This window comes from Camelus dromedarius, chromosome 17 (genome assembly GCF_036321535.1).
Source record: "Camelus dromedarius isolate mCamDro1 chromosome 17, mCamDro1.pat, whole genome shotgun sequence".
Taxonomy (NCBI): Eukaryota; Metazoa; Chordata; class Mammalia; order Artiodactyla; family Camelidae; genus Camelus; species Camelus dromedarius.
In genome coordinates this window covers 40,786,845-40,800,640 of record NC_087452.1, presented here as the reverse complement: position 1 = coordinate 40,800,640, position 13,796 = coordinate 40,786,845, and the positions used below count along the sequence as shown (strand labels likewise).

The window sequence follows — 13,796 nt, the reverse complement described above, 5'->3', positions numbered from 1 at the left end:
AGGCCCATCATGTTACTTTTCTTTTCAGGCTCCTTATTGAATTCCCAGTTTGAGTTTCATATCATTTTTTGGTAAGCTCCCCACCTGACACAAAAATCCTACGAGTATTTTAATTAGAGTCACATTGAATTGATATATTAATTGAGCATTGACAGTTTTATAATATTGCACCCTTCTCTTCGAAAGTACAGTGTAGAATGTTCCCTGTATAATTACAGTATTCATAAAGGCCTTTATATGTCTTTTAAATATTGTTCTGAATATTTTATCTTTTGATTGCTATTGTAACTGCAGTTTCTATAATATTTTTGTTAAGTTGTATTTTTTTAATGTAAAGGAAGGCTACTGAGTTTTGTACATTAACCTTTGTAAACTGCCACCATCCTGAATTCTCCTATTGTCTGTAACAGTTGTGCATTTTTCAGTCAAATCATCTATACATAACTTTGCCTTTCTGTTGTGGTTTTGTTTGTTTTAAGCAGGAATGGATGTGGGATATTTGTCAAATGTCTTTTTGGCATCTATTGAGAAGACATTACATAGCTCTCCTTTGATCTATTAACAGGGTCAATTTTATTAGAGATTTCCTAATATTGAACCGCCTGCATTACTAGAAGGAACTTACTTGGATATGATAAATAATCTTTTGAGGGTATTGTTGATTTTATTTGCTAGTCTTTTATTTAAGATCTTTGCACCTCCTGTTCTGTGATATTTAATTGCTATTATGATTCTTTACATTCCTCCTTATCTTTTGTTTCTAAATAGGTCATGAGTTGATGAGGTCAATTAAAATGTACTCATGTCTTGTCCAATTTTACTTGAATTTTCTTTACATACATTATTCTTAGCTCTCATATCTTATTCTTGATTTTGAAACTGTGCCATTTGGGGCATAGAGATTTGTAAGACTAGATTCTTAATGTGGATACTGCTTTCTCTCCTGTTTAACTTCCGTTTGTCTCATTTAACATTTTTATTTTGAATTTGACCTTGATTGATGGTAACATTGCAGCCCCAGCTCAGTATTTTCTTGTATATCTTGGTTTATATTTTATTTTTAACTTTTCTGAGTTATTTTGGTAAAGATATATCTCTTCTATACAACATACAACATTATTTTCTCATCTGATGTGAGATTTTTTTCTATTACAAGGATGGGTTTAACCTATTTACATTTGTTGACGTAGCATATATTGGCCTTACTTCTGTCATCTTACCTTCTGCTATGTTTTCTATTTTAATGCTTCCTCAGTTTTCTATGTTTTACATGTCTATTTTTCTTATGATATGCATGTGTGCTCGCATGCATGTGTTTGTATTTTTGTCTGATGATTTGAAGGTTTATAGTCTGTTTTTAATTTTTCTAGTGGTTGCCTTTATATTGATGTATTTCTCTGCCAAGAGACCTTCAAATGTAGGGAAAGAGTCATATTCTCACAGGCTGAGCCTTGGCACCACTGTTTGGTCTTCAGATTCTTGATACCCTCAACATGAAAAATGGTGATGGTCTTGCCCTGAAGCCAAAGGGCCAGGGTAATCAGGATACTGAATGTGTCACTGAGATGGTTCTTGAGTGAGCAAGCCACCTACAGCGAAGGGCCCTTGGAGCCACAAAGGGGTGCTGTATCTCATCTCTTATTTCAAAACCTCATGTGAATATCTTTCCCTCAACACCCAGCCTCCTTTGTTCAACAGTGTCTTTTACTTGCTGTCCATTTCTCTGCACAGTGTTCTGAAAAGGCATAGTCGGAGAGGCCGTGAATGGAGGGCATTGACTCTTCTTGCTGTTTGTTTCTTCACATATCCAGATCAGGAGCCAGATTGTTGCCTGACAGCTGGTCTTTGTGAATACAGTGGTGTGTGGTTAGCGTTCAGATGCAAGTTTGTGTGTGTGTGTGTGTGTGTGTGTGTGTGTGTGTGTGTGTGTGTGTGTGTGTGTGTTTTCTTTTAAACCTGATGCTGGTTGATTAGTCAGTGTACCAACAGATAATGGCATACTCAAAATAGAATCATTTTAGGAAAGCTTATTTACAAAGGGACTGTTTACAAACCTGTGGGTGTAGGGGCACCCCAAGGGATGGTACAATAACCTGGATAAGCAGCAGCAGAGCTGTTACCACCAATAGGCCTGAAGGGAAAAGGGGAAGGGAGGGTCACTAGAAGGAGGAGAACTGAGTGGGATGGCTGCCTCAGGAGGACCAGTGGCCTCCTTTGGAGGATACATTCAACCCATGGAGACACACAGGCAGGAGACCAAAGGACTAAATGCTTTCATCTCTCTCTGTTCCCTCTCCTTTCCCTACTGGGGCTCCCCATGGCTGAACCCTACTAGAAGCTTGTAAAAGCATTAGTGATAAATAGAGCAAGAAGTCATCAGGTACATTGCCCTCGTGTGTTTTTGGAAAATATGCGGAGAGCTGACTCATCAGAGGTAACCCATTAGGAATGCTTTCAATTACTAGTCATAGAGGATCCAGCCCAGTTTACTTCTGTACTGTAACCAGAAGGCTGGAAGTAGGAAGCCACTGACATTCAATAATGTCAGTGCTGGTGTCTCTAGAATCCTCTCAGCCTTTCCTTTGAGCTGCTTGCTTCATGTCTGCAACATGGCTGCCCAGCTCCAGGCATCACGACCATGGTTAAGTTAGGAAGAAGGGGAAAAAGGAGTACCAGCATGTATGCCCATTTTCTTAAAAAAATGTATTTTCATAGAAGTGCCCTCAGCAGACTTTTCATCATATTTCATTGGTCAGAACTGGATCTCCTATAGCAGCAAGGGAGACTGGGAAAGTGGGAAATAGACTGGTCGTGATTGATTTAGACCACTTGCAATTGATTGCCTGAGACTGGAGACTTTGGTGCATGGATCAAAATCAGGAATCTGTTACCAAGAAAGAAGGGATGGAATAAATTCTGGATCAACAATGAACAAGGCTTGCCACAAGTGGTTTGTATGCAACAATAAGGCCAGTTGTCTGCTAGCACTCACTCAGGACAGCCACTGCTCTTTTATACTACGTGCCACTGATTTTATGTGACATCCAGAAGTGTTGTTTGATCAAGTAATTTTTCCAGGAGCTTGCTCTGCTTTCCACGGTAGCCTCTGACTCAATTTACAAGTTACAGCTAGAACTAGTTTTCACTGTAAGTTGGGTAGTTTTAATGATGCTTCTCTGGGTTTGATCTTTTCTCTGCCTTTTGTGACAAATGTATCTTGAGCACACTGGACATTATTATTTTGCCCATGTTATGGAAAGATGTGATCAGGTTTCTAACAAGCTTACAGGACCTGATGTGAGATGATGCAAAAGTCTCAGTGGGCTTCCTGCCAGTATTTGACAAAGTTTCATAAGAGATGATGCCTCTGGGACTAGAGGAAATGATTACCAACTAACAAAATTCCATTTTTAGATATTCCTTCCCATATCTGTCTTTCTGAGTCACACTTTTTTTTTCTCCTTGTGTAAAATTATCTCATTCTACATACTTATTTACCCTGGGCATATGTGATCACGTTGTATATTGCAGTGTTTTTGTTAATATTTTCAATACCACTTTTACACTTTAATGAACCTCTTTTGAACTACTGATTCATCTTTATGATTTGGAGCCATACTAGAATACTACAGGAACAATAAAATGGAACTATGACACACATAAACAATCACAAGAAAAGGATGTGAAAATCTTTTAGCAAGTTGAACGACAGTCAGTGGCATTCTCTTTACTATGAGCTGAGCTGAACTGGCCTGACTCACTCTTGGTGGCAGAGGTGCACCTACCAGACCAGGATGAAGACTGCAGAGGCAATGGGATTTCTGTGGAAATGATTACTGACCTCACACTTATGAAATGTACATGAACAAAACTGCTTGTTTGTGTAGCATGCCTTGCTCACGTCCCCTCCGACTCACAGTTCTCACATGTGCTGATGGCTTCTCACTGCAAACACATGCGACTCCCAGCCTGGGGCAGTTCTTTGGCCACAGGACCATGTTCACCTGGCACACAGTGTAAACTGGGAGGGCCAGGGAGCTGATGACCGGATGCAGCCCTTAACCTGCAGTGGGCCGGGGCGGGGCACTCTGAGGCATGTTCCGCACAGCATCCCAGAGGTCTCAGGAGGACTGAGGCCCAGTCTCCCAGAGTGGCAAATACTCATCAACACACCCTTCCCCTCCTTCCCTTCTCTCTACTAGTACTTCCTGGGGTCACTTCCCAAGTGAAACATTTGCATTCAGATCTTTGTCTCAGGGTCCACTTCTGTGAGAGATGAACTCTGAAATATCCCATGAGATTCATGAACGCCACTTTAGGGAAAACTGCTCTAGACAACTCTGGTCATTTTACAGATGAGAAGACTGAGGCTCAGAGTAGGGGACCTGATATGCCCAGGGCCACTTTGTGGTCAGAGGCAGCCCAGTTGGCCCTGGAGTTCCCTGTGACGCTCTCAGCACAGGCAGGGGTCCTGATTCTCGTGGGAGCTGTACTGGAGGGTCTGACCAGGACTCTCTCACCAAGGCATGGCATTCAGGGGCCTCGACCCTTCTTAGACTTACCTGGAAGACCCTCTGTGAGAGGAGAGGAGCCTGCTCACATAAACTGGGGCAGAAGAGAAGTAAGAGAAGCGGCAGCTGAGGCTGGTTGGGACTGCGGCCAGTTGAGGGGCTGGGTCCGACCTCTATGCATCCTCATTCCCCTGAGCCCATCCCCGCTTGTTCTCCAGCCCTTGTGTCCTCCCACTCCCTGCTCCCACCACTGAAATGAAAGCTTTTCGGGGTCTTTCCTGGATAACCCCTCCCAACATCCCGTATAAACACACACTTGCTTCTTTCTGGGATTAGACTCCAGCTCTGTGGATCTCAAAGACACTGTGAGATGGATTCATGTCCTATAGAAGAAGGGAGATTTCTCTCTGCTTTACCTTTTCCTTTTTCTTATGAGAGAAGCTTGTGACCCTGTGATCCATTTCCAGAAGAAATTGCCTTCTAGTCCAGCTTTCTAAATAATATGGCGATCTGTTCCAAATGTTCTACCCACAGACCTTTCCTTATTCCCATTTGACAGACTGGGACACCTAAGACCCAGGCAGAAGTTGTATCATGAGCCCATGATCTGACTCCCAGACAGTGATCTGGCCATCCTATCTTCAGAGCAGGCCTGTGAGGGAGTTTAAGCTATAAATTTACCCTCGAGGTCACCCACAACCCCAGGATGAGTAGAACCTGCTGAGGTGGTGGTCCTGCTGGAAAACCATCTGCCCAGCTCCCTCACCTCAGTTTCTGTGGGACCAAAAGTGATACCATCCTGTGGAACTGGAGCACCACATCCAGGGCCAGCTCCTGCAAGAGGAAATTCACTTCTATACTGTTTACTGAGCTCTGCGGCAGACAGGGCCCTAGGGTCACTGGGAGCGATGAAGGGGAGGGACCTTAATGAATCCAGTGAAACCTTGCCCTCCCACATGGAGCTTATAGATAGGGAGTGAGATAGTCCACTTACTAGAAGCTAGAGTCTACTAAGGGCCACAGTAATAATAGTTGTGATGGGTTAAAAATATAGTTGCAAATCCTTTCACATTCTTCTTATCAAAACAGGGAATCTAATTCCTCTCCCCTTGACTATAGGCCAGCCTTAGAGACTTACAATGAGCAAAATGTAGGAGAAGTGATGCTGTGTAATTTCCAAGGTAAGCTGGGAAAGGTGATATAGCTACTGCCTGGAGTTTTCTTGGAACACTCACCCTGGAAACCCAGCCACCATACTGGGAGAAGCCCAGGTTACAAGAAGCCACAGGTAAATGTGCTGATCAATAGTCCCAGCCTGGGGGGAGGGGGTATAGCTCAGTGGTAGAGCACATGCTTAGCATGCACAGGGTCCTGGGTTCAATCCCCAGTACCTCCACTAAAAGTACAAATTAAAAAAAAAAAAAATAGCCCAGCTAAGTTCTCAGTTGACAGCCAGCATTAAAAGTCAGAAGTATGAGTGAGCAAGGTTTCAAGGTTTCAGATGATTGCAGTCCCCAGCCTTCGTGCCTCTCTGATTGTGAGCTAGCTTTACTAAGTTCTGCCCATATCATAGATTCATTAGCAAAATGAAGGTTGTGTATTAAACCATTAAAATTTGGAGGTGGTTTGAGATGCAGCGATAGATAACTGGAACCATATTAAAGTGTATTGTGTATTTACTAGAAGCCAAACATTGTACTAAACACCTTACAGGGCTATAGTCACACTTAATCCTCCAGACATTCCTACTAGGCAGAGACTATCTCCACCTTACGGAGAACTGAAGCTGAGAGTGATTGAGTGACTTGTCTGAGTCATAGAGCTTGTAGGTGGCAAGAAACGGGGCTGGAGGCAGTTGCAGTATGTTGGTAAACATTTAACAACCAGTTCTCCTCTGGGAAAAAAAAAAAGTCATGATTTGCAGTGTTCGCCAACTTGCATGGTGTAAATTTTCCCACCATGGCTGATTTCAACCCACTGGGAAGAGATGTGCTCTCCAGGCAGTTTGTGCCGGCTCCAGGGCACTGCTGGGTGGAGACTGCCTACCCCAGGAAGCAGGTTCTTAGGAGATGATGGAGACAGTGTGTGTAGTGAGGGATGATCAGGAGAGTCTTTCTTGAAAGATAGGTTGAGCTGCAGAACAGTCATTTCGGGCATTCATTCGTGCTGTTTGCCAAACTATGTACAAAACACTGTTCTGGTCTCTGATCACTAATGACAAATAACACAGACAAGGGCTCTGCTCTCATGGAATCTTCTTTTTAGCATGACAGAAACAGAGAGACTCAAAGGCTTAGGACATATTGAGAAGTTTGAGTTATTCTGGGAGTGAGAGATGGAGAGGGAAGTGGGGCCCAGACTTAACATGTCATAGTCAGTCCCCAGGAGGGGAGATGGGCTGGTGACTCCCTTCCCTCTCTGGTCCTTCCCTTTGGGGGAACTTTGAGTCAGAAAAGTCTCAGGTCTGTTAGACTGGGAGTGGCCCCTCTGAGCCCAAGGAAGGAGCCCCAGGAAGGAGGGCACATGAGTTACCTAATGCTGCCTCCACCAGCCTCCCTCCCACTCCCCTCCCTCCATCTCTAGGTAAAAAGCTTCCTCAAATTGGTCTGAGGCTCCTGAGAGGCTGGTTCCACTGGGATGCTTAACTAGATCCCCATCCTCATGATCAGCAACAAAGATAAGAATCAGTGCACAATCCTGAAATAATTTCCACTTGGAGCTGATTCTTAACTGAAAAAAAAAGAGAAAAGTTTCTAATCCAAAGGATTCTTTGCTCTGCGGAGAAGAAATACCGTGTCCAAGGCACAGCTTCATCAGAAAGAAAACTATGAGGATCAGTCTCTTCCAAGAGGACACCATCCAAGTTTGTGTGATTTCATCCAAGAAAGGGTATTAGTTTTTTATATATACAAGATTAAAAATACATAAAGCATGACATGTACAATTATTTTAAAAGATATTAAGATGCAAATAATTAAGTTTTCCTGAGGTCTTAGATTGGGCAGAGTTGGGGCAAGTAACTCAGGAAGATTATAGCACATCACAGGACACAGTCCAAGATGGATTTCTGAGGCCACTGCTCCTAAAGCCATTGGCTGGATTGACTCAAGGAAGAGATTCTTCCAGCAGCACTCTCAGTCAGACTGCATCAGTTGTCCTCCTCAAGCCGCAGTGCCACCCCACGCATGTCTTCCAGTTTGTTAGGGAAAACTGTGGATCTGCTCTTTCTGTAAAATTGTATCTCTCCAGCCATGGGAGAGTCTTAAAAAAAAAAAAAACTATATGGTCTTCCCTTTGATAAAATTCTTATGTGTGCATGATTACAAATATCCACAATGGAAGCAAAGGAAAAGCTGTCTCCTTTCCTTCTGCTTACCCTAGGTATCTCTTTGCAGAAACAGTGTATGCACCTTGTTCTCTCTCTCTCTCTCTCTAACTTTCTCTCTCTCTCTCTCTCTCACACACACACACACACACACACACCACGCACGTATCCCTCATCCTACGTGACCTACTGGGAGCATGTGTCCCAGCCCGCCCTCTCCCTCCCTCTCTCCTTCTGGACATGCTGTGTCCCGTGGTCGTGGGCATGGCTCCCTTTGCTCTCCTGTCTCACCCACTGCTCCTCTGGAGGAACCTATCCTGGTTCTACTTTATCTCCCAATCTCTAAACATCAGAGGGACCCAGAGCAGTGACCTCTGCCCCTTTTCTACCTCTGCTCACTCTCTAAGTGGCCCCTTCTCCAGCCATGGCTTTGCACATCATCCTCACTGCTGACCCTTGCCTTGGGCATCTTCTATTCTCCGCCCCAGACCCACTCCCACTGTCTCCTTTCAGCTTTGTGCCTGGGGACTGACCTGTGTGAGCCGCCTCCGTGGGCTCCCTTGCCCTCCCGCTTCCCATGGGGCCCACAGAGACATGAGCTGAGCTTGGAGGGAGGGAGGGAGGAAGGGAGGAAGGGAGGAAGAGGTCAGGATGTATGTTTTCCCTGTAGGGCTGCCCTGGACTGGCTGCACTCATCCACCAAAGGCCTCAGCGCCTGTCAGTTGGCAACCTCCAGACTTTTCTATCAAAAATAAATCTTCCTTGGACAAAATCACCCAGGCTTGGTTATTGTCCTCTCCACTTAGCCCAGGTTCCAGCAACTCCCTCCTTACACCCCTTCAGAACTATAGATGGTTAAGCCCCCATTGCTAACCCTGGGGTCCTACATTGTTCCTCATGGTTTCTTTATACCCTGCTACGCTTCTGTAAAGAGTCCTTTTATTAAACCCTCCTCAAATTTCTCAATCCAAGTGTGCCAGCTGTTTCCCTCTGGGACCTTCTCTGCTACAAATTCCAAACATCTCTCTTATTTCTATGACCCCTGAACTCCTGACCTACATAATTAGCAGCTCAGACTACTAAGTCCCACCCCACTCTCTAAAAAGCCTGCTCCTCCACAGTCTTCCTTATCTTGGTAAATGATAACTCCAAGCTTGTAGTTACACAGTTACTCTTTTTAAATTAAATTAAATTATTTATTTTATTGAAGTATAGGTGATGTACACTATTATATAAATTACAAGTATACAGTATAGTGATTCACAATTTTTAAAGGTTATGCTCCATTTATAGTTGTTATAAAATGTTGGCTCTATTCCCTGTGCTGTACAGTGTACCCTTGTAGCTTGTTTTATACCTGATAGTTTGTACCTCTTAATCCCCTACCACTATATTTCCCTTCCTCATTTTGATCTCCCCACTGGTAACCACTAGTTTGTTTTCTACTATCCGTGAATCTGTTTCTTTTTTGTTACATTCACTAGTTTGTTGTATTTTTTAGATTCTATGTATAAATGAGAACATACAGTATTTGTCTTTCTCTGACATTTCACTTAGCATAATACCCTCCAAGTCCATCCATGTTGCTGCAAATGGCAAAGTTTCATTCTTTTGTTTTTTTTTTTTTGGCTGAGGACTATTCCATTGTATATGTACACCGCATCTTCTTTATCTGTTCATCTGTTGATGGACACTTAGTTTGCCTCCATATACTGGTTATTGTAAATAATGCTGCTGTAAACATTGGGGTGCATGGACCTTTTGAATTAATGTTTTTTTTTTTTTTTTTTTTTGATATATACTCAGGAGTGGAACTGCTGGGTCCTATGGTAAATCTATTTTTAGTTTTTTGGGAAACCTCCTTATTGTTTTCTACAGTGACTGCACCAATTTACTTTCCCACTGACAGTGCACAAGTCTTCCCTTAAACAGTCACTCTTGACTCCTCTTTCTCTCACACTCACATCTGGCCTCTCAGCAAATTCTGTCAGCTCTACAATCAAAATTTATCTAGAAGCACATCACTGCTTGACACTTTCTACCGCCCTGGTCCAATCACTCTTGTGTCTCACCAGGAGGCAATAGCCTCCTCCCTGAGCTCCCTGAGTCCACCCTTCTGCCTCTGTTGTCTGTCTCCACTCAGCAACTAGAGTGATTTGTTAGAACCTAAGTCAGATTATGTCACACCTTTGCTCAAGATCTTCCGCTGGCTTCCCATCTCACTCTAAAAACCAAAGCCCCTGCAAGGTCCTATGTGGCTTCCCTCCCTTACCTTCCCAACCTGGCCATAGTCCCTTCTACCACTCGGCCCCTTGCCCATTCTGCTTCAGCCACAGTGGTCTCCTCACTGCTCTTCATGCTTCAAGTAAAATCCAGCCTCAGGGCCTTTGCACTTTCTCTGCCTGACAGATATCTGAAATTCTCTCATCCCATTCTCTGCTCAAATGCTAACATGTTCAAGAAGACTTCCCTGACCATCATCTAAAGTAGCACAGTGTCCAACATTTTCTGAACTGTGTTTTCTCCTCATTTTCCTTTATGGTGCTTATCCACACCCAATGCATTTCATTTGTTACCCCCACCTCCCATGAACTGCACAAATCAGAGCCTTAGTCTGATTTGCTCACTGCTACATCCCCAGGATCTGCAACATGGCTAGTACTTGGTAGGCGCTCAATATATATTTGTTAAATGAATAGCTGTCTTTAAGAAATCACCACAACGGGGAGCACAGACAGGAGTTTAGAGGATGCTCCTTGGTTTTGTTCACCTAACACTATATCCTGGACATTTGGTCCATAAACAACTGCCTCATTCTTTTCTATAAGGCAGAGTATCCCAGGGCACAGAGGACCTTGTCATTTATTTCACTAGTTCCCTACAGATGGACATTTAGGAGGGTTTCCAATCTTCAGTATTTCAAACAATGCTGTCCACTTTCTGCATTTATCCTTGTATTCACATTAATCCTTGTATTCTTGTCTGTGGGACAAATCCCTATATGCGCAATCGTTAGGTCAAAGAGTATGTACATTTAAAAGCCTGATCCTGTTGCCAGGTTCTTCACTTCACTCCAGTCGCCAACAGTGGATGAGTACTCCTTTTGGATCAGTATGTTGGTTTCACATGGCATTTCTACTCTGTGGGAGTAGTGAAGCATCTTTTCCCTTGGACCTTCTCCTGGGGTCAGAAGACGAGGCAGGAGACGAGCGTGGGACTCAGCCCAGCCAGGCGGCCCCGCCGCCAACACCCACGGCTCCTCTCGCTCCTCTGGCTCCCCTGTTTTCGACGCTTTCCTTCCTCCCCCACAAGCTTCAGATTCCTGGAACCAGGCTCGGTGACCTCACGCCGGTGACTTCACATCCGGAACCTTCTGGGAATTCTCAGCAGCACTTTTTCGTAAGAAAACTAACGGGGAGGCGGGAGAGGAGGAGGAAGAGGGTGCATCGGGGCGGGGGAGGGGGGACGGGGGCCAGCTTCCTCCTTCGGATGGGGAGGGGTGGAGCTGGCCGCGGACCCGAGGCCCCGCCCCCGAGGCCCGCAGCCCGGCACACACCTCCCCCGGGACGCGGACCCCAGCGCCCCTGGCTACTGATTTGGGACTAGGGGGCAATTGCCGGGTGCCGCTAGGCTGAGCCTCTGCCTGCCAGTTTTCTTTGGGAATTAGATGGTCGTCTAATTTGGCAACTCTGCCACAGGTGGGGAGCGGGTACTCCCAGGATGGAGGAAAAGGGGGTGTGCGTGTGTGTACAAGGGCTACTGACTTGCAGGTACTAACGGGAAGTAGGGGAGGGGGACGACGCACAAAACCGAATATTTTGTTTTCCAAATTAGGAAACTGCATAAGGTTGAGAGGTCAGAAAAGGACACTCTCTATGGCTTTTGCTTCCTTGAAGAGGTTGCCTCAGAGCTGAGTCTTCAACACCAAGCTTTCCAAAAATGACAAGGGGGTTAAAAGGGGAGCTGCATTATGACTTTTGTAAGCCCTAGGCCCTTTGGCCTACATGGGCTTCTTCCTCCATAAAAAAATATTTTAAAATATCTTACAACTGTGATGGTATAAAGAGGAATATGTTCATGTTATAAATTAAAGCATTTTCTTCTGCCTAAAAGTTCTTTTTTTTTCTTCTTGTTGTAAGAGAAGTTAAAATATTTTCATGGACCCCTGAAGTATTGTGGGCTGGAGGCTCCATCCCCACCTGCTGTGCCCAGTGGGTAAGGTGGCCCTCACAAAACCAGGGTGGTATGACGTGGCCTGGATGCAACACTAAAGGACCTGGAAGGTATGATTCTCTTGGGGGAATGGAGCAAGAGAGGCTATAAACACAGGTTACAGTTGCACAAGAAAGGCCTTGAATGACCTGAGGAGTGTGGATTTTATGGCGGAGGTGGTGAGGAGCCACTGCAGGGCTGGACTGGAGGACTGACAGTTGAGGGTGGCACTGGAGGTGGGAAGGGCATTGGGATGACTGTTGCTGAAATATGACATCCAAACCCTTTCCGAGCAACAGCGGAGATGGAAGGGAGGGGAAGGGGGAAGCCACAGATAGATGTGAGGGGGTAGGGCCAGGAGAAACCTGGGCTGACTTCTCTGGTTTGCCCCTCATGGAAAAGGAGAAAACAAGAGGAGAAACTTCAGGCTTCAGGACTTTGGGAAGATCAAATGGAAGATCCTTCACCAATAACAAAGCAGGGAGAGTTTGAGTACCTTAATAGGCATGTGAGCGGCTTCAGGGCCACCTCTTGCCCAGATCTCTGCAGTGGCTCCTACGAGCTATTCCAACCCCCTCTCTGCTGCCCGAGGCACCTCTCCAAAGCTCCATTCCCACCAGGCTGCTTTCCTGCACCCCATGGCCCAGAGGACAAAACCACAGTCCTCACCTGGGCATTTCCAGAGTTCAGAATGAGAAAAAACAGACTGGGTTTTCAACACCCCTTACAGTAGAACACTGTTCCAGAACCTCATTTGGCTACACATTTCTCAGTCTCCAATAATTGCCCTTTCTCCCCTACCTTCCACTCCCCGCCAGAAAACAAAAAACAAACAAAAACTATACTTGACTCCCACCTTCCAGTGCAAATACTGGGCTTCCTCCAAAGCAAGCCAGACCAAAATCAAGGGCTGGCATGGGAATTATACTTACAGGGAGAAGAGCGGGGCTCAGATGACTTCTTAAAAGACAAACCTTCATTTACTCACTCTAAATCATGGCTTGAGCCCTACTATGTGCTTCTGTACCATACTAGGCACTGGAGATGCAACAGTAAACAAGTGAGCAGCCGTTGGCATGGAGATAATATTCTGGTGGGGGAAGACTTGGCTGTGGAAATGGCACTTTCCAAAGACGGCTACATGTTCTTCCAGAATGTTGCCTCTTTCTCATCAAAAGGTGGTGTCCTTAATTCTCCTTCCAGTCAAACTACACAGACTTGTACGTCACTTGTAACCAACAGAATGCAGCAGAAGTGATTTTGCATGACTTCTGAGGCTAGATCATAAAAGGCGATACAGTTTCTGCCTTGTTAGTTGGGACACATGCCTTTGGAGCCTTGAGATGAAATGCAGGAAGTCCAACCACCCTGAGACTGCCATACTGTGAGGAGGCCCGGGCCACACGGAGAGGCCTTGCGTATGTGTTCTGGCTGACAGCCCAGCTGAGATCCCAGCCAATAGCCAGCATCAACCGCCAGACATTTGAGTGAGTGAGTCCTCAGATGTTTGCAGGCCCTAGCTGTCGGATTATCCCCAGCCTTTGGGATTTCCCAGCAGAGGCCCCACACATCATGGCACAGAGACAAGCCATCCCTGCTGTGTTCTGTCCAAATTCCTGACCCACAGAATTCATGAGCATCATAAAATGGTTTAAACCACTAAATCTGAGGTAGTTTGCTATGCAAGAATAGTATACAGACACTGACAATAAACAAGCAAATACGTGAGCGAAATAATTTCATATTGT

General features: G+C 45.1%; 1 long non-coding RNA gene across 5 annotated transcripts in view; it reads left to right on the top strand.

Moving 5' to 3' along the window:
* LOC116158193 (uncharacterized) overlaps positions 1–13,796 on the top strand; it is a 19,376-nt gene extending 5,580 nt beyond the window's left edge. For 2 of the 5 annotated variants that reach the window (XR_004142366.2, XR_004142367.2), the window contains 2 exons: positions 10,895–11,235; positions 11,671–11,948. This is a non-coding gene — a long non-coding RNA (uncharacterized LOC116158193). Of the gene's footprint in view, positions 1–1,288; positions 7,401–10,894; positions 11,236–11,670; positions 12,120–13,083 lie in introns of those variants that run through there. The other 3 variants (XR_010384933.1, XR_010384935.1, XR_010384934.1) reach the window with 3 other exon arrangements.